Below are 20,571 nucleotides of genomic sequence, written 5' to 3'. Positions count from 1 at the left end.
GTACTGGGGCCTGTCCTGTTCAGTATGTTTAATGATGACCTGGATGAGGGGATTGAGTGCATCCTTGCAGACAATACCAAGTTGGGAAGAAGTGTCAATCCACCTGAAGGTAGGAAGGCCCTACAGAGGGATCCGGACAGGCTGGATAGCTGGGCTGAGGCCAATGGGATGAAGTTCAACAAGTCCAAGTGCCAGGTCCTGCACTTTGGCCACATCAACCCCAAGCAACACTACAGTCTTGGGGCAAAGTGGCTGCAAGACTGTGTAGAGGAGAAGGACCTGGGGATATTGGTTAACTCTCAACTGAACATGAGACATCAGTGTGCCCAGGTGGCCAAGAAGGCCAGTGGCATCCTGGCTTGTATCAGAAATAGAATTGCTAGCAGGAGCAGAGAAGTGATCATCCCTCTGTCCTCCGCACTAGTGAGGCTGCACCTTGAGTATTGAGTGTTCAGTTCTGGGCCCCTCACTACAAGAAAGACATTGAGGCCCTGGAGTAAGTTCAGAGAAGGGCAAGAAAGCTGGTCTGGAGTACAAGTCTTAAGAGGAGCGGCTGAGGGAGCCAGGATTGTTCAGTCTGGAGAAGAGGAGGCTCAGGGGTGACCTTATCACTCTCTGCAACTACCTGAAGGGAGGTTGTGGTGAGGTGAAAGTTGGCCTCTCCTTCCATGTAACTAGTGATAGGACTCAAGGGAATGGCCTCAAGTTGTGCCAGGGGAAATTCAGGTTGAACATTAGGAAATACTTCTCTGAAAGAGTGATCAGGTGCTGGAACAGACTGCCCAAGAAGGTGGTGAACTCACCCTCCCTGGGCGTGTTCAAGAAATGCTTAGATGTTGTACTGAGGGACATGGTTATTGGGAAATATTGGTAATAGGTGAATGGCTGGACTGGAAGATCTTAGAGGTCTTTTCCAACTTTGGTGATTCTATGATTCCATTCTGTCATAGGTTTATGGAAAATCATAGAATCTTAAAATGGCTTAGGTTGCAAGGGACCTTAAAGATGATTATCTCCAAGCCCCCTGTCATGGACAGGGCTGCCATCCACTAGATCAGTCTACCCAGGGCCCCATCCAGCCTTGCCTTGAATGCCTCCAGAGATGGGGCATCCACTGCTTCCCTGGGCAGCCTGTGCCAGTGCCTCACCACCCACTGAGTAAAGAATTTCTCCCTAATATCTAAACTTTTCCCCTCTTTTTGTTTAAAGCCATTCCTCCTTGTTCTGTTGCTATCAGACTGTGTAAAAAGTCACTCCCCTTCCCACTTTCAAGCTCCTTTCAGGTACTTGAAGGTTGCAATGAGTTGTCCCCAGAGCCTTTACTTCTCCAAGCTAAACAAGCCCAACTCTCTCAACCTTTCTTCATAGGAGAGGTGCTCCAGCGCTGCCATTTTTTTTGCCATTGTAAAATCACGTATGTTTTCTTAAATGACATGTATTTACTACAATCTGTAATCCATACACAGTGGGTTCATTATTTGATAGTGTTTTGTATTGTATACAAAATATATATAAAATAATATATAAAATATATTATTATATTTATTATATATATATTATATTTATATAATATATATATATAATATATAATATATAAAAATATATAAAAAAACAATATCTGAACCTCAGAACATATTTTTCAGTGTATTGACATGATCCATATAACTGCGGAGTCAACTTCTTTTAAGATAATAAAAGTGTGTTTTTCTCTTTTTATTGGGTAGGAAAATTCAACACTGAGCTAAACACCACTCAAAATAATGCAGATCAAAGAGGATTTGTGTTATGAAAGATGGATTGTGTCAGATATACTAGGCTTGGGATGATTGGGCTGTGCTAGTCATACGTGTATCATAATTGCTTCGTTTAAAAGACCTCAGAAACAGAAAAAAACTGCTTCAGTCATTTCTTTAAGAAGAAACATACTAATTAAATGGGTAATGAATCATAAAATTGACCGAATTATTTCTCCTCTTTTAGGGGAGAAGAATACGTAAGTCTGTCTTTCTCACCTAGAGAACTTCAGCATTGTGCCACAGGATAATTTGTAAGCTTGCAGTACTATGACCCACAAAAGGTGCTTGTCGAGTTGTGAAATGAGTAGGGCCATGTATAGAAGTTCATAGTTCACATGAAAAGATTATAGATTAATAATGCTATTCTCAGAATATGATGCCTCTAATGTTTTATTTTAAGCAGTATGAATTATCTCAGTGTATTCAAGAATTCTCTCAGGAGAATTCTTACTATTTGTGTGATGTGAATTGCATGTTTATGTAACTTTGCATAATATAAAAATATAAAAAATACTTACAATATTGTACACATAACTTCTTTCATCTAGATAGGTGCCCTAAATACTTGTTTGTTAGATGGTGTTATCCTTTGTACGTTATTTCTGAATTAGTGAATCCTTGTAAGAGCTTCTACGGGAGAGTTAGAGTGTGCTCATACAAAAATAAAGCATCCTCCTGACTGGCAGGACAGACTGTGGAAGGCTTCAATGCATTTGGGCAAAAGAGGGGGCTGTTTTTAGCACTATCGGTTTCTGGTCATGCACTCCAATTGTTAGGCTGTATTATATAAAAGGTGAGAACTGTGGAAGTCACTTCAGATGAAGAGATGATATTAAGTTCTCTGAAAATTTGTTCTATGATATTCCTCAGGCAAATTTGGTTAGAATTATGCTTAGGCTTTAGCTTCTGACACAGCATGAATATGAGAGACAGCTAACTGCTTACGTGGATTGGGGCCAAATGGATCATTTGGCATGAAGCTGTTTCTCATTTTTTTCCCTCAGCAGACTTGGTAGAAATAACTGGAAGGGGAAAAAAATCTGAAGGAGCTAGGTATAAATTTGTTGGGTTTTTTTAAGGGAATAGTAGCCTCTTCCCCACTTAATGACATTGGGAGTTGGAAAAAAGATGTAAACAAAAAACAGAAAACAAATAAAACACACACACACAAAACAACAACAACAAAATACTCACAGATAGACACTGAAATGTTATTCTCTGTTATGCTCCTTAAAGCTATGTAGTAATGTTGAGCTTCAAAAAATTGACTATAATAAGTAATGATCTGACCTAAAGTAATTCAGTTAGTTTGGTAAGTGTAACTTCATTTCTTCCTTAATGTAATCTCTAATGCTCTACAAATATCAAAATGGTAGTTACCTTTCACAAAGATTTGATTTTTTAATACTGAATTAACAGAACAATATAATTAATATACACCAGTCACTCCAAAAATAATGCCTCCTATTTATTTCCATGGAAACTACAACAGGTACAAAGAGCACGCTGTTTGACAGAACAAATTCTCAGCTACAAAACACTATTTTTCAACATAGTCAATACCATTAGCTATGCATTTTCACCACTGATGAAAATAAGATTGAATACCACACTTGTAAAAATCTGCACATCTGTCTGGAATTAATGTGCACATTACTGTGCGCACATCCACTGGATCCATAAATTTTCAGCAAGCATTGATGAATGCCTGTGGATGCAATTTTTTCTGCATAGAGGAATTCAGTTCCACACCTTTGTTTCATACACACTTGTGTGTCAGATACCATTTTGTCAGTCTGCCCTTCTGCTGCCATCTGTCACACAGCAAAAAAATGCAATAGAATATTGGCAGGAAGGTTCAGCCTCTACTACCATACTACCAACACCCGCCTCTGACATCATGGGCCAACAAAATAAAACATTAGGCATTACTTTCAAAGCAGCTTTCATAAATTTAGTTATACAGTTACTAATCTGATGAATTAAAAAATGCTGTTCTCTCAAATATTTGTAGAATATATGCAGCAGTTTCCATATAGCTAGAGAATTTTAGTTTATCTAAAATTATACTAATTGAAACTGTGATTTACAGAATCATAGAGCAGTACAAGTTGTAAGGGAGCTCAAAAGATCATCTAGTCCATACTTGTGGAAGAAAGTATCTAGATGAGATTATCTAGCACCCTGTTCAGATGCATTTTGTAAACTTCCAGTGATAGAAACTCCATCACATCCCTGGAGAGATTGTTCCAATGATTTTCTATTTTCACTGTTTAAAATTTCTTCTTTATGTCAAGATGAAACCTTTCCTGCTGCAAATTTTGCTCTTTGTTCTTTTTATATGGCTCCTTATGAAGAGAGAACATCTATCCCCTTTGTATCTGCTCTTTAAGTACTGGAAAACAGTGAGGAGCTCCCTATTTCTACAGGGTGAAAATACTTCACTCCTTCAGTCTTTCCTACAGCCCTACATTCATCTTTGTGACCCTCTTTTGGACTCCCTGCAATCTATATCTTATTTGAATTGTACGTACCAGAATTGGATGCTGTACTCCAGATGTAGCCTGACAAGAGATGAATAGAGTAGGATGATCACGTCCCTATCTCTACTAGTCATGCCCCTGCAGATCCAACCCAGGGGCTGATTTGCTTTTGTTTCTACAGCAGTGTACTTCTGACTGGTGTTCAGCTTGTTGTTCGCCAGGACCCACAGGTCCATTTCTGTAAGGCAGCTCCTCGTCCACACAGATCCTGGCTGGTACTGGGCTCTTCAGTTATGTCATCCTCTGGGGGACCCTGCTTATGACAGGTTGCCAGTCTCAATAAAAAACATTGATCACCACCTTCTGAGTGCAGCTGCTAGCCAATTTCCTGCTCGCCTTTCATATCACCCATCCACTCTGTGTCTTACAGTTCATATAGAAGGAGGCTGTGGAAAACAGTATCAAATGCTTTGCTCATGTCCGGGTAAATAGTATTCACTGTTATCTCCAGGTCCATGGAAAGTGTTATATTGTCAAGCAGATGATCTGTCATACTTTGTGATCTTCCAGTTAGAGAATCATGGAATCATTAAGGCTGGAAAAGACCACTAAGATCCTTTACTCCAACCCATCTCCACCATGCCCATTAAATGTCCCTAAGAGCCACATCTACCCTTTTCCTGAAAACCTTCAGGGACAGTGACTCCACCACTTCCCTGGGCCAATGAATGCCTTACCACTCTGTCATAGAAGAAGTTTTTCCCAATATCCAACCTGAACCTCCCCTGATTCAACTTCAGGACATTGCCTCTTATCCTATTTCCCATTACCTGGGAGAAGAGGCCTACCCTTGCCTCTCTACATCCTCCTTTCAGGGAGTTGTAGAGAACAGTAAAGTTTCCCCTGAGCCTCCTCCAGTCTAAAATGAGTGTCATGAGTTTTCCCATCAAATATCAGTGATTTCTATGACATCATAACTCTCTGGCTGGGCTTAGAGCTCCAGTTTGTCCTGTTTGTTGCCAAGACCGTATACATCAGTAAACCTGCACTTGAGTTTTTGCATTAAGAGAGGGCTGAGGAGCATCTCTCTGTGCTCTGGTATGTGCACTCATCCCGCTTGTTGCTTTCAAATATTCAGGTGTCACAGCTATGGACACAACCTCCAAAATTCTCTAGATTAAAGACCTATACACTAAATCAGCCAATCTGCTAGCGAGGATTAATCTGCCTCTTATGGGTAGGTGGCTCCCATATCTTCCAATAAGATGTACTCACTGAAGAATCTCCTGTGATCATAGAAGCCAAAGCTCTAGTGATGACACCACCCATGAAGCCAAGTGTTGTTCTGCAATCTTTATTTCTTAAAAATTTTGAGATTTAAACAGATGAATTTGCTTGATTCTTAACACACTCAACTTCCTACTTAATATATGCTTTTGTATAAGTTACGGTATTTATGCTAATTTTATTATTATCGATATACAATAAATTTGATAGATTGTTCTCATGTTTCTTTTTTTTTTTTCTTTTTTTTTTTCCCTTTCAGGATGGATTTCACTCTTTATATTGAAGACTATACATGTTTTTCTTGCAGCTTTGGGGATTGCCTGAAAGAGGAAGCTCTAGCGATGTGTATGATAATTTAGGTGACTATGCAGACTTCAGAAAGCCATTAGTGATAGATTGTTGAGAGAAATGAAATTATATATGACTGCATTTTATTTTTTTTTTAGCTCCTATGGCCTGAATCCTTCAAAGTTTCTTGTTATTCATTGTGTTGTCTTACTGCTGGATTGAAATAGAATTCTGTATTCAAAATGTCTAAACTTAACAGAAACATTAATCTGGGTGTTGATAGGTGGGGGTAAGAGTATAACTGGTCAGAATGGAATACGTTCCAGTGTCTACAGGTCACCTGTGTGTCCTTCATGATATATCTGTGTAGCAGAATGTTGTGAAGTTTTCTTTCTGCAGGATTGAGTGGAATAGAAAAGGAATTATTTCAATGAAGCAGATAATGCGACTGCATTACAGCTTGTGTGTTAGCAGCCAGTGATTTCTGAGAGAAATTACAAGTACTTAAAGAAAGTAATAAAGTTAAATATTTGCTCAAAATTATTTGCATTTCAAGAAACAGTCATTTCCTTTTGTTTTTGTTGTTTTGTTATGGTGTCATAAATAATACATAATAGCAAAGATTGATTCTTCAAAAAAGCATCATAATTTTTATGTATACCACTTCCTGGTCAGTCAATACTTCTTGTTCTTAAGCATATGCTTTCTGTCTTACTATTTCTATTCCTTGTTCCAGTTTACCTTTCAGATTTTTGTTTGTTTGTTTTGTTTTTCAACCATCTGTTTTCCTTTGCTCCTCCTTGATTTCTTTACTTGCAACTTCCTTCCATTCTCCTTATTCCTTGCTTCCTAACATTGAAGGTAAGAATGTCAGGAGTTTTCTCACTCTGTGGATAGTTTTAGTGTAGTACTTAATTGGTCCATATTCTTTCTTCTAAATATTTTTTATGACACTGACTTGAGGTCATAACTGATGATGAAACACATGTCATGTTTCCACTTATGGACGAAAGAAGTAGCCTTTAATAACGAGCAGTGTTATTTCACTTATAAGACACCAATCTGGATACTTTATGCAATATGATCAGTATTCTTCCTGTGAAATTTTTTAGTGACATCTCCTTTCTCATTTTCTCTGAAATTTAAAAAGTTAGATTAAATGTATTTAATAATAATTCGTTGTAAAAATGCATCTATATGCATCCTTTGATTGCATATATTTAAATTTTGGAACAAAGCTGAGGAAAAAGACAAATTGCCTTTACTATTTGCAGAGTTAGTAATGTTGTAAACTTATGTGGCAAAAAGCATTCAAGAGCATGTGCTAGTCATAAGCATATACTAATGTCTGGATTTTTACATATTGATTTTTTTTCCCTGTAATTGACTGTGATTCTTTGGAATACCATAGAAATCTGATAAGAGAAATTACTCTCTTTGATTATTTATGCAAGTGGCCAAAGTCTTTTTATGATACGCTTGAGCAATACCATTAGATTAGGATCGTTACATCAGAGAATTCAATCAGCCTGTGGTTAATAAATTGAATGGTGATTTCTGTGATGAGACATAGATGGAGCATATTTAATGTTTTCAGGAGGAAAGAGAGTAGAGATATCTGTTAGCAAAAAAATGTTTTAATATTGTCTTAACCATCATATTGCCATCAATAAAAATAATTTATTAAGAATCACAATAGAATGAAAACTACTTTGAGAAATGTTCACTTTTCTAACAATTTCTGCCTTGGATGTTTTCAAGACCTACCTTGACAAAGTCTGGAATTCAGTGATGACCTTACTTTGAGCAGGAGTTTGAATTTAGATCTTACGATGTCCCTTCCAAACTAAACTATTCTGTGATTCCAAATTGTACTCAATTTTGTAAAGAACTAAGATAATCAATGCATGTAATACTTGGTTTAGAAGGTAATAATTTATCTTTAAGTTCATTTACAGATAAGCAAATGAATGAAGGCATACATTTCTGACCAGTTCTCTTTTGGAAAATATGTAAATCTTAGTTATTAAAAGTATTCAGAAAATATTGTTTTCTTCTAGTTTTCAAAATTCATTTTATCTGAGCACTAGCATGATAAACTAGCTGTTAAAACAAAACAAAACAAACAAACAAACAAAAACAGTAGTGCAGAAAATTATTTCCGGGACTGTCAATAAACTGCTGCTCTGAGTTTTGTTCTTTATGCTTTTTGTTATTTGTAATTTCCTTCTGGGAATAGATTTAATTATTTCACTGCACTTTTGACTTTAGCTACCACTGAACCCAATGGTTTCAAAGCCAAATTTAAACAGAAATTTATCATAAGAAACAAAAAAATAAAGGCCCCAGTCTAATTCAGCAGTGCTTTGTCTGTAAGAGATCTAATAGCTTTCTTTAACACTGATATCATGTGCTTCAATCCCTGAAATATGGAGAAACCTTCTCTAGAACAGAGACAATGTTGTTCATCTACCAGTGTCACAAATTTGGTGTGGTAAAGCTTTGGTTCATTCATTCATTCATTAGAACGATGACAGGTTACAAAGCATTGCTTTCATAAGTGGTGTGATATAGCCACTTTTTTTTTCCTCAGGAAGTTAGAAGATCCATGCCTGGAAATTACTGACTTCTTCCCCTGTGTTCCAGTGTAGCAAGTGATAATACATGTGTTTATGTTATAACATCTTGCATGGAAAGGAACAGTGTCCATTACAGGATGAAAGTGTCTGAAGGGGTTTAGACGTATGATTAGGGTGCCAGCTGGGTGGTAGCTACTCTGAAAATCTTTTTGTTTTAAGAAAGAACCAGTGTAGCTTTAGAAAATTGGAACCCTTATTGTAAATTTACTGTGCAGCCAGAGGAGTGAATAACATGTGAACATGTGTCACTGCAAGATTGTGACTAATGAGCACACAGGGAGCACTTAGTAGTTTGGACAGAATAAATCCAAGGGGCTACCTAGATTTCCAGGGTAAAGAATCTTTAGAAGCATGGAAAGGCCAAAATAAGTGAAACTGCAGTTACTTTCTTTTCTCAAGAAGCCATGCACACCAGGAAGAGGCTAGTCTATGCTGCTGTGGATGAAGAAGTGATATGATGTTGCTATAGAGACAGGTTAGCATGGAAAAAGAAACTGAGGGTATTCTAGAGTACGTCTGACTACTGCAGCCTAGTGTGGAGCAGCAGTGCCTTACGTGGTATCCTCTGGCACCAGTAACTCAGCAAACACTTAGAGAAAACATAGTAACAATCCTTTACAGGAAAAACATGATCTGCTGGGGGGGGGNGGGGGAGATGTGTCCAGCACAAGAACAGCAGTAAGAAGGCATATGGGAGAGATTTGTCCTCTGTTAATTTATAATCAAGCTAATTCAGTTTTACAACCATTCCACCCTAGTAGTGAATCGCATCTGAAGCACAGGCTGCTCTTTGATGTGGGTTAGGGCTCCTAGTGAAACTTAATTTCAGTAAGATAACAACCACTTACCTGGAAGTTATAAAACATTTCTTACCGTTCCTTTTTTCCTTTGGCATTTGTAATAGAAGTTTCTATTCAGCCAAAACATTTTTTATTATTAGTATTGATGTACTTTAGGACTTATTATTTTTTAATCAAATGATAGATTATGTTGTCTGATCTCAAAAATTTCAATGATTTCATTCACCATATTTTGAACAGTATTTGTAGCTACTAAAAAATTAATCTCTTGAGGATAAAAAAGAAAAAAAAAAGATGTTCAGATACATAACAAAGCCAATGAATAAGGGAAAATTATTTCATACTTTGCATTTTTATAGGTCATTATTTAATTTATTTAATATGAAATGTTCATAAATTTGGTGAAATAAATAGTTTCTGGATTTATGGCTAGGAATGTAATCTGAGTACATGAGCATGAATAAATATTAATTATGATTTAATGAAGTGCAAGGATATGAAAGGCAATTTTGAAAGAGCTTTGTAAGTTACTGTAAAATACTAATTTCTGTGCTAAACTTGAATATTCAGCATTTTGTTATTCATGAAAACAGAAAGATGTAAAACACTTTATTCTTCACTATTTTTTTATTTACTAGTTATCCATTGAATTAAACATGTATTTATTAAATAAGACTTTTCCCCCTTCAGTTACGTCTGAATAATCTACTAAAATAAATTGAAGTGCTTCTCAGCAAGCATTTAGTGCTGGTTTCTAGCCAAAACCAAACAACCTCTGTACCACAAAGTAAAGATGTTATGTGTTATTGAAAGTATGGAGGCTTTAGTATTCAAAGAGTGGAGGCTTTAGTATTCAAAGAGTATCTACCAACTTATTTTCATAAGGATGGAAAATCCTTATGCATCACTTCAAAAATACTCAAATGTATTAATTGCTTGAAAGAAGCAGGTAGAATCACAAAATACTAATGTATTGAAATGTAATAAGGGCATTATGCTGCACTTATTTGGAATGTTGGTATGGATGGCATTTTTTTCTTTTTATTGCTGTAGTAACAACAGATTGTATAAGCTACGAATGAGTCTTGAGCAAAGCTGGAAGATACAATGGCCTTTATATTTCTTCCTTTTTAAAATCTTTCTCCTAACTCCCTTTGTTTTATTCTATCAATACACAATTAGTGTGTTAGAAGACAATGAGTAATATTTCTCTTTTGCAAAAAACATAAAAGTTTTAGAAATTCAAATGCTGCTTTCCAGGAAAAAAAAGAGTAAACTCTTCATGATAGTTACACATTGGTACTTTTTTGACTGATGTTACATTTGTACTGTATAAAAACAGGGTTGTTAATCAGCTCTTCATTGCCTAAGTGAAAAACTACTATTATTACCTCTGACCTACACTTTTATCATGATGTTATTACTAAAAGTTCAAAAGCTACCTCAGGTACTACCTTGTTCCTTCAGAACAGGCTTTAACAGAGGCCTTATCCTTGCTAGTCCAAAATGTTTGATACCATCTGGCACAAATAGCGTATTGCAGTAATCTTTGTGATTGTTTTCCTCCAGATAACACATATAGATGTCTTAGTTTCATATATTGCTTCAATTTGCCAGTATACCTATAAATACAAGGAAAAAATATGCTCCCACAGAGATAATACGAGTTGATTTTTGTTGAAAATCTAAAAAGGTTAGAATTTGCCAACTTCTCGAGCAGGAACTAAAATATCTTTCTGTAGCTGCAGCTTGGAACTCATTGCAAGATGCCTAAAAATTTCCTAATTCAAATAAATCTTCCTCTGTGGCAGAATATTCATATAGATATTTTAATATGAATCATTAAACAATTAATTAGCTGAGGATCTAAAGTCTAGTGTATCTCAACTACTTTATTATTGCAGACTTGTTTTTCTTCACTTATATATTCTGCATTGAATATTTTGAGTAAATGGTATCTGTTCTCATCTGAGTAAAATGGATTCTGACTGTTATTAAAATAAATACTCAGACACATGTATTAGCACAATAATTGTACCCTCCTAAGATAACTCAATTTACAAATGGCTACCCTTAGGGAATAAAACTATTCAAGGAACTCAGTGGAAACGTAATGGAAAGGGACATTTTAAAATTTTATTTATCATTGCTATCAGTGCTATCATTGCATATAATGTACTGGCAAAGCACCTTTCATGATGAAAAGTTTGCATCCATGTCCCAGCAATATCAATATCTTCCATAGAATGTTGCCAGAAACAGAAGCTATTTCTCGGCTCAAAACTGTGTTGTTTTTTATTTGTTTTGCATTGTTTTACTTTATTGTCTTGGTTTAATTCATTAAAGAGGTTTCATTCTTGTACAGATAACTGTGATTTTGAGATTTTAATTTGCTACTGGAACATTGCACTCTCTGATCAACAATTTTTCACAGAGAGGTCTCATCTGAGGGAATCACTTCCAATTTCAGTAGCAAATGAATATGTCACTGAATAGGTGATCAAAACTGTGTTTGCCCTTGAAGATACAATGTAGGTCTAAGGAGATTAATTTTGATAATGTTGATTGTCTGATAGATGTCTTTTGTTTGGAAAAGATGTAGGGTTTTTTGTTGTTGTTTGTTTGCCCCTCCCTTCCCAAGCCATTTTTGAAAAAAGAATTAATGGAATAATGGCAATTTGGGAAAGTAATTTTAAATTGAGGTACTGGACTACACATGAAGAATTGAAGTAGAATAAAAAAAAATTCAGTAGTGGTAAGGAAATAGGACAGATATAGAATTACAAATAGATGCACAATGAAAACTAGTGGTACAACTGTTATGCTCACTGTTTAATCTGACTACAAAGTTTAGAGTGCCATACCTATTATATCTTTTTTATGAAATATATTCCTTTTTTTTAGTAAAACAATAAACATCAACACATTTACATGCTTTCTTGCATCTTTTTTATTAAGACATAAGTTATTATAAGTAGGTTAGAAAAAATGGCAAAAATATCTCGAGAAAATAAGTTAAGTAACTTATCTTTAAATAGGAACTATGTGCATACTACTTCCTTTAATATTTAGAAAAATAAGATAATTTATCTTGATGTGAAAATATATCCTCAAAATATTTGATTAGAACTGACTTTCTTAATGTGTTGATCTTCTCCTGAAAGAGTAATTTTCAATTCTTTGAAGTAGCTCTCTTGATTGTGCATGGATCTCTTGCCAACTGCAGTGATCATTTGTCTGTGAAGAACAGGTTATTAAAAAGTGTTTTTTAGCTGTTTTATAAAAGATAACATAAAAATATTATGGCAGAAAAAAAAGTGTGAATTGAGAAATAGCCAACTTACCTTGGACACAAAAGTATCCATTTTTTGGAAGCACTCTTTCACTATGGATTCGTGGATAATGTTAAGTTTGGGCTTTAGCTGTTATTTTTAATGGAAAATAAAAGAAGCTATTAGTTCAAAAAGGGATAAGTAAATAAAAAATGGACATAACTTGGTAAAACTGGTAGACATGCATTGTAATGCATTTCTCATATACAAGCCTTCTGAAGGGGTCAATGGGAAAGATAGCATAGTGCAGACAACTTTTGAATATATCCAAGAAGGAGATTCTACAATCATTCTGGTCAACCTGTGTCAGAGTTTAGTCATCTTCACAGTACAAAAGTACTTTCTGGTGTTCAGATTTAACTTTCTGTGTTCCATTTTGTGCTCATTGCCTCTTATCCTAACACTGGGCACCACTGAAAAGAGTTTGGCTCCATCTTCTTTGCACTATCCAGTAGGGTATTTATAGACATTGATGAGAGCCCCCCTCAGCCTTCTCTTCTCCAGGCTGAACAATTCCAACTGTCTCAACTTTTCCTTATAGGAGAGATGCTCCAGACCCTTTGTCTGGAGCCTTCATGGCCCTTCCCTGGACTCTCCATTACATCCGTATATCTGATATGGAGGGCCCCAGAACTGGGCACAGTATTCTAGGTGCATTCTAACCATTGCTGAGTAGATACTATTATCTCATTTAAATATCATGCTGCGGAGTAAGACACTATACTTACACAAGTCTTGAGCTGAGCATGAGCTTCATATATTTCTCTTAGAAAAATGTTCTTATTTTGAAAAGGTGCATCTGCTCTCTTGAAAAACTCAGCAATTTCATGCAGTATTTGAACAATGGCTGCGTGATCATATTTAACCTACAAAGACAAAAAAAAAAAAAAAAGATACAGACTAACTTGGTTTCTGAAGTTTGCACTTAAATTCCAGTTAATGGTACCTTTTCCAACACCCTGAGATCAGATGTTATTGGTTCTTGCACAGTTTTTATCACTTGCTTTTACACTTCAAAAATTTAAGTAGAAAAAATTGTAGAAACTAATATGCATTGAAATGACTGTGTTAGTTTGGAAATCAGAAACTATATGTGCAATTTCCAGATTTTCTCTTTCATAAACTGGATCTCTATTTTGTAAAGTAAATATATCTTGCATTTTTGGTCTGCTTTTATATACTTGAATATTTACAGTGTATGAGGAATAATCAATAAGAGAACAAAAGTCAAAAATAGATTAAGATCCAAGCCAAGGGACTAGAAATGTGCAGCTCTTTCCTCACAACTATACATCTGGTGAAAGTGGAGATGTCTTTTTAAGAAAAAGTGGAAGACCAAAAGTAGCTAATACTGCATTATATCTTTTTTTGTTCTCTGGTTGTATTTAGAGACTTCATTAGAGGTGAATTGGAAGTGGGCTGAATGAGCTGCTTTCATGTGGTGACACACCCTCAGCCAAGCACCCTCTTAGTTTGTGGTATTGAAGACCTGGGCTGAACGTCAACTGTATGCACATACTATATGCATGTGTAGAGTAGTATTTAAAATCACTTGCATGCTACTTTGGGATCTGTTTCTGACTGAAACCAAAACTGATCTGGTAAATTCGAGAACACCAGAATAATTACAACTAATTTTTCACTTTAAAAAGCATACTAACAGAATAGTATCTCATCTTTGTCTTGTACACAGTAACGTAATTTGAAGACTAGGAAGCACATAAAACAAGAACTTATCACCTTTCCTTTGTTTTTGTTCTCTTCCTACTTCCAAATACCTTTTTATTTTCAGGAGTAGTTTATGAAAGCAAATGAGAATTCATTGTAATGGTAATGATAGGACAGAGTTTGATATTGAAAAGGTAACCAGTTACTGGCTAAATTATCACTTGGCTTAGTTTATGTGATCTCTGCAGTCTTGATCAAAGAGCAAATCACAAAAGGAGACAAACTGGGCAAGGGAACGTTCCTTCCTTATTTCTGTTCTCCAGAAATATATTCTGAGATCATTTGTGCCAAAGAAAATTTTTTTGTGACAGTGGAAGTACTTTCTTTTGAGTAGGATTGTTTTCTTGCAAAGTAGACTGGGGTATTATGTTCTCAGCTGATGCCAGATAGCAGGGAGCCCTGATGGATTCCAGAGGATGTGACTAGGAATATTTCCCCTCGGGGAAAAGAATTTGCAGTGAAAAGTAAAGAATCTGATTTACCATTTAAACCTAAATAATTAGTATGTCATAACTCTAATGTGAACATCTTGTGACTAAGAACATATCTAGGTGAAGTAGAATTGTTACAATGAAATATTGCCAAGTACATTTATTTTACTACTTACTGCTTTTAGCATCTTCTCGGGGAAGCACAAGTCTTCACTGCTCACTTCATCACACTCCAAAGAATAGCCTCTATTGTTCTTAAAGAAAACATTAGTGTCATTACTTTAAGTATATGTAAAATTTTTATTATAGAAAAAAAACACAGAATGGTTCATTAAGTAATTAATTGATCTCTCAGCAGTGAAAGACTACATCCATAAGGGACTTTACATATCTCATGAGGTTGTGTGAAGGAGATTCATTTGTCTTATAATTCCCAAAATGGAATAAATATCTGCTTGTGTAGCCGGACTGTTCACCTATTTCACTTTTTTTCAAACATTCCATGTGTATGAGGAGGTGTTGACGCAAAGGCAGGCCAGAAAAATATCAAAAATGCCATCAGACAGCATTTGTCTCAAAAACTTTTCTTCGTGACTGTAGAAGCTCTTTTCTGTGGCTATTTCCTGTGGAATTATGGTGTTATGGCTTCAGCTGATGCAAAATAGCAGAAATCCCTGAAGACTGTACTCCAAAACATGTGACTTCTGTCACTCCTCTGTGAAGTACGTGGAGCTTTTCATGGGAAGACACACAATTGCCAGATATTGAGATGAATTTGAATGAATTAAAAATGTAAGATTTTGGGTTTAAAAGAGAAGGGACGTTGTAGTTCATAATTTTTTTTATAACAAAACAAATTGCAGTCACACAATTATTTTTTATATATTACAAAACCATATATTTATTAATATATTAATATTATTATTTTATTATATTTAATAAATAAAATATATTACGCCTAAACTGAAGAAAGAAAAGATTGAAGACTACATCTATAGATTAAAATGGTATTTTACACATTACTTACAAGTTTCTCAATCTCCTTTAAAAGCTCACTCCACTGCACACTTTCAAAGCATCTATGGATGTTGCTTTGTCGATTACCAAGGGATGTAGCAATAAGGCAGACAACTAAGATGAAGAGGCTTCTGGGGCAATACATTGTCTAGCTCTGGAACAGTGAAGAATTGAACAGTAGGCTTAACACAATCAGGATGATTTTACAATTTTGTGAAGTCGTTCAAGAATAGCTGGTACCATTTACCCGATTGCTCACTTTTACTCCGTAGTATTTCTAATAAAGATAAAGATCATAACTATACCTAAACACGGACTTAACTCTCATCAGTGCAATTATATCCACTCTAACCTGATAAGAATTTGGGTCAGAACTTTAGCAATCATAATGTTTCCAGAGGGTAGAAGATAACATTGACGATGATTATGCAGTGGTCGGCCTGATGAGCTACATTTTTATGGTATAATATTTTGAAGTTAAGTATATTATCCAGTGTAGAATCAGAAAAAATTATATAAGAAAACTTTTAACATACTGTCCATACAATATATATAATATGGATGCGTTGTGTTTTGTTTCTGTTAATTGTATTCCGATGTTCTAAAATGTATATTTTCCCACTGTTTCTTTATAGATAAGCAAGAATAGTATATAGAAAAATGGCATTGTTTACTACAGTAAATTTGACATCATGTAAATAACTGCCAGGTCTACTAAATAATGATTTAAAAATTAGATATTTTTAGAGAAGTTTGCTGTATAGTAAATACCTGTAACTTGCAACATGGTTTAAAGCAATTGCTTCTAAATATAAGGTTTTATTAATAAGATGCGATACTAGTTTAGCACTACAATAATAAAGAAAAAATGAAATGAGTAAAACAAAATTCAGCAATAAAATCTAAGGGACCTACCTCGTGGATAATATTCTGCACCCAACTGTGCAACTTCTGGAGAGCTCCTGGGGTACCATTCTGTCAGCTATCTCAGTCCACTTTAAATACTTTTCCCCCACTTTAGAAATATGTAACTGCCTCCTTTTAGCAGATGATGCAGAGTGAAACTTCCTTCTTTCAGTATTCCTTTTCTTCAGGTACATCGATTTCCAGGCAAGAAGGTAGGTAGTTATACGTAGGCGGCATAGAGGCTAAATTTTAAAGTTTTTATTTAATCTGATAGAAGCTAGGTAGCTAAAGAAGAACAAAATAGTAATATTTGTTTTACAAGATTTTACACCAGCTTAATGATTAACAGTTAGCAGTTTGTAAATAGTCGCATACAGTTAATAAAATATAAAACTTCCTGTTCTTCAATATGAATAAATAATATTTTATGTATTTACATTATGAATATATATAAAATTTCATACGTTTTTAATTTGTGCTTGTGTAAGTAATATCAAACATAGTAAAAAAAATCTACGCGAACATTTATTTTATAGTTCTGTAAAAATTGTATTTACATATAAATAGAAGATGCAAACGTGCACACATGTACATACATATCACACACATATACATGCATATCCACAGCTACATCTGTATAGACAAAATCCCTAGATTACACCAAGTACTATGAAGAAATCTGCAGAAGTCTTTAACTGGCTGTAGGTTGGAGTATTTAAATGTACTGAAGAGAATTGATGTCCCAGAGAGCCACTCTCCAACAAATTCAGAGTTGTTTTTATAATAACAATAGTAATATTTTTTCAATACATTTTCTCTCTAAGGCTTTTAAATCCTTTCAAAATTCAAAGCAACTGTAGCATCTAAATGTATTGTCCTTTTTCTTTCATACCTGTCTGAGCTCTTTATCCTACTGCCTACAGTTTCTCCATAATAAAGTCTGTCCAAATGTTAAGCACAGTTACTTGCAAATTAAATGTTTTGCACCAAGTTTTTAAAGTTTTTTGGCAGATTGGTAGTTTTAAATAGTCTCAAGATATCTAACATCTGACTTCTGGAAAGCTCATTAAGGCTGTATTTTTCTTTCATTTTGTAATTTGACCCTCTAAGGATGACTTCTTGTCTTTGCTAATTTTCTTTTACAAATGGTAGTGAATGTCTCTTCTACACTTAGCATTGACAACTCTCAGGAATTGTCATAGGACATCTAACATCTGGGAGTAAGAACAATTTTTGTCCCTTTTCTCTGGATAAGTAAAATGGCCTCATGGGTATGTAGAGCTGACATCCAAACAGTGGATGGTAGCACACTGAGGTGGTTTGTAGTGCATTTCAGCAGTGATAACAGCTATGTGAGAAACATGATGTTCCAGATGGCCATGCACAGCTGTCACACCATGAAATCAAGAGTGTCTTGATCCACTCATGCATGCAAATGGGCTAATGGTAGTGACTATATTGAAAAATAATATTTCATAGCGGTGAATTTTCTGTCATACAGTGTTATTATGCTCTTTGTGTCTCTTGTAGTTTCCATGGAAATAAAAAGGAGGCAGTACTTTCAGAGTGACCTGCATGTATTACTCTTGATATACTGAAGCATGCTGGTTAATTTTCAGGCTCTAACATACACATAATGTTAATACAATTATCTTTAATCAGTAGCACTCTGAATTGTATATGTGATGTTTGACTCAAGTTAGCTTTTAATTGAAATCAGTAAAAATTGGAAAATATAATTTATATGATATGACTTCCATGGATATTCCATGGGAAAAATTCTGAAAAGTGTTTTGGCAGAGGAGGAGAGTTGCATGAAAATTGCCTGTGCACTTTATCTTTGTCTTCCCTTTCTTCCTTTACGCACAGAAGATGCAAAATGGTTGCTGTGTACTATCTTGTGACTAAACCATAATTATTCATCCTAAAAAATTAGTGTACATATAATAAAATTCAGCTGAATCACACAGATGAGGTGGGAATATATTAGGAACAAGTGCAGTGAGGTTGAAGTTAAAATATCAGCTTTCAAAATCATTCAAAATCAGATTTTTTAAATATTTTTCCCTATAGAATTTAGCTGGACAATCCTAATTATGTAAGTATAGACGCTAGTTGCTGACAGAATGATAGACTTGTGAGCGGTCTGAAAGATGTCTGACAGATGTCTGTGTTTGCAAATTTACTGCTTTTTTTCCTCCCTGCTTAGCTTTCTACATTAGGTCTCATACTTCAGGGTCATTTTCTTTTGTGCATTGGAACACCATTAGTAACTGGGACAAGGCATCTGAAATTCTTTAGCATTCTTCCTTTAATGCTTTCTTTCTCTATTGTGGTTTTCCTTTTTAAAAAATAGCAGTGATGTGGTAAAACTTCTATTCTGTTGTATTTCTAATTAAAACATTTCAAACAAAAAAGGCTAGAAAAAGAATTAATTAAACAGTTACAGAAGCTTTACTCAGATTAAGAACTACATTTTTTCTTGTGTTTTGGCCCTTTTGTGCTGATATACCAGAGGAAAAGAAGCTAGTTTTCTCAAATGAGGTAATTAAATACTGCTGCTATTGCTATGCAAAGATAAAAAATTGTGCTAGAAGATCACAATCTGTTAGGGTCTGAAGTGTGTGGGATAGGTGTTTCCTGCCCAACTCTTCACTGGTTTTTTTCATTTTTCTTTGACATGGGTGTGAACTCTTAAATTTTTTTTTGAGTCAGCATGCCTTACTGTATCCAGTCCATCCGCAGAAAGTGAAAGCCACACCGAAAAGAAAGTGATTTCCTGCTGATCAGGGAAAGTAATCTGAAAAGACTTATTGAGGTTATAAGGTTGAATATCTAACCACACTTAAACTGCATCCTGTAGATGAAATGATTGCAACATAGCTCTCAAAAATTTTACTTTCACTTGTTTGAGAAGGTGAATATTGCGGAAACTATTAAACCTTGACTTTACTACCTACTTTAAATCTTTGTCCTAACACAAATTTAGCCTATAAATCATCTTTATGGCACTAAAACGGAACTTACGTTAAAGAGCAGCCATGGAAAAAGTTAGTATTGTATTGACTTGGAGGAGCCTAAGGTTTTCTATTTGCTGAGAGGTGTTACAAACTAAAGCAGAAGCACCTAAGCTAGAGCTTAGCCAGTAACACAGGAGTCTCAGAAATATGAAACTGATAGAATCTTTCCTATCACAATTAACTATATGTAGCATTCTTAGTTAAGACAGCTGCAGAAGGATGTATAACTGTGTGCACATTTATGTGGTATACGTTGTAATTTTGATTCTACTAGATGTCCTGCAAATTTGTCATAGTTTATGATAGATAAAGCTAAAATATCTATCAGGAAGTGTAGAAAAAAATAACATTTTGTGACAGCTGTATGTATCTAATTATTGGGAAATATATTCAAATTGCTTAAAAGTGTGTATTTCATTTCAATTTAACTTAAATGAAGTTTTGTACCAGAATGTAATATTTTTGTGAATATAAGGATGTTAGGTATATAATACTGAGGGTGAGTGGGGAAGACTAATGATGACAATAACTCACCATTAAGAAAATATTTTGAAAATTATGTTATATTTGGCCCTCATCAGTAATCAGGGTTGTTCTGATCCAACATGATACATTTTATTGTAAAAGAAAGAGGAAATTTAGTAGTGATAAAGTATTATTTGTACTAGCATACAAACTTGAGAAAAGGATATTGTATATCAGAGTTTGATGCTGGATTTAGTGATTTTAGAAATTTGTTTATAGTTTTTTTTAAAGTGTGATTTAAAGTAAGCATTCTTCTTCAGAATTTATTAACTAAACCAAATTGGACTGTGGTCTTAAATTCAGAAAATGTCAGTAAAAT

This window comes from Numida meleagris, chromosome 2 (assembly GCF_002078875.1).
Source record: "Numida meleagris isolate 19003 breed g44 Domestic line chromosome 2, NumMel1.0, whole genome shotgun sequence".
Lineage (NCBI taxonomy): Eukaryota > Metazoa > Chordata > Aves > Galliformes > Numididae > Numida > Numida meleagris.
Note: the sequence above shows the minus strand (reverse complement) of the source record.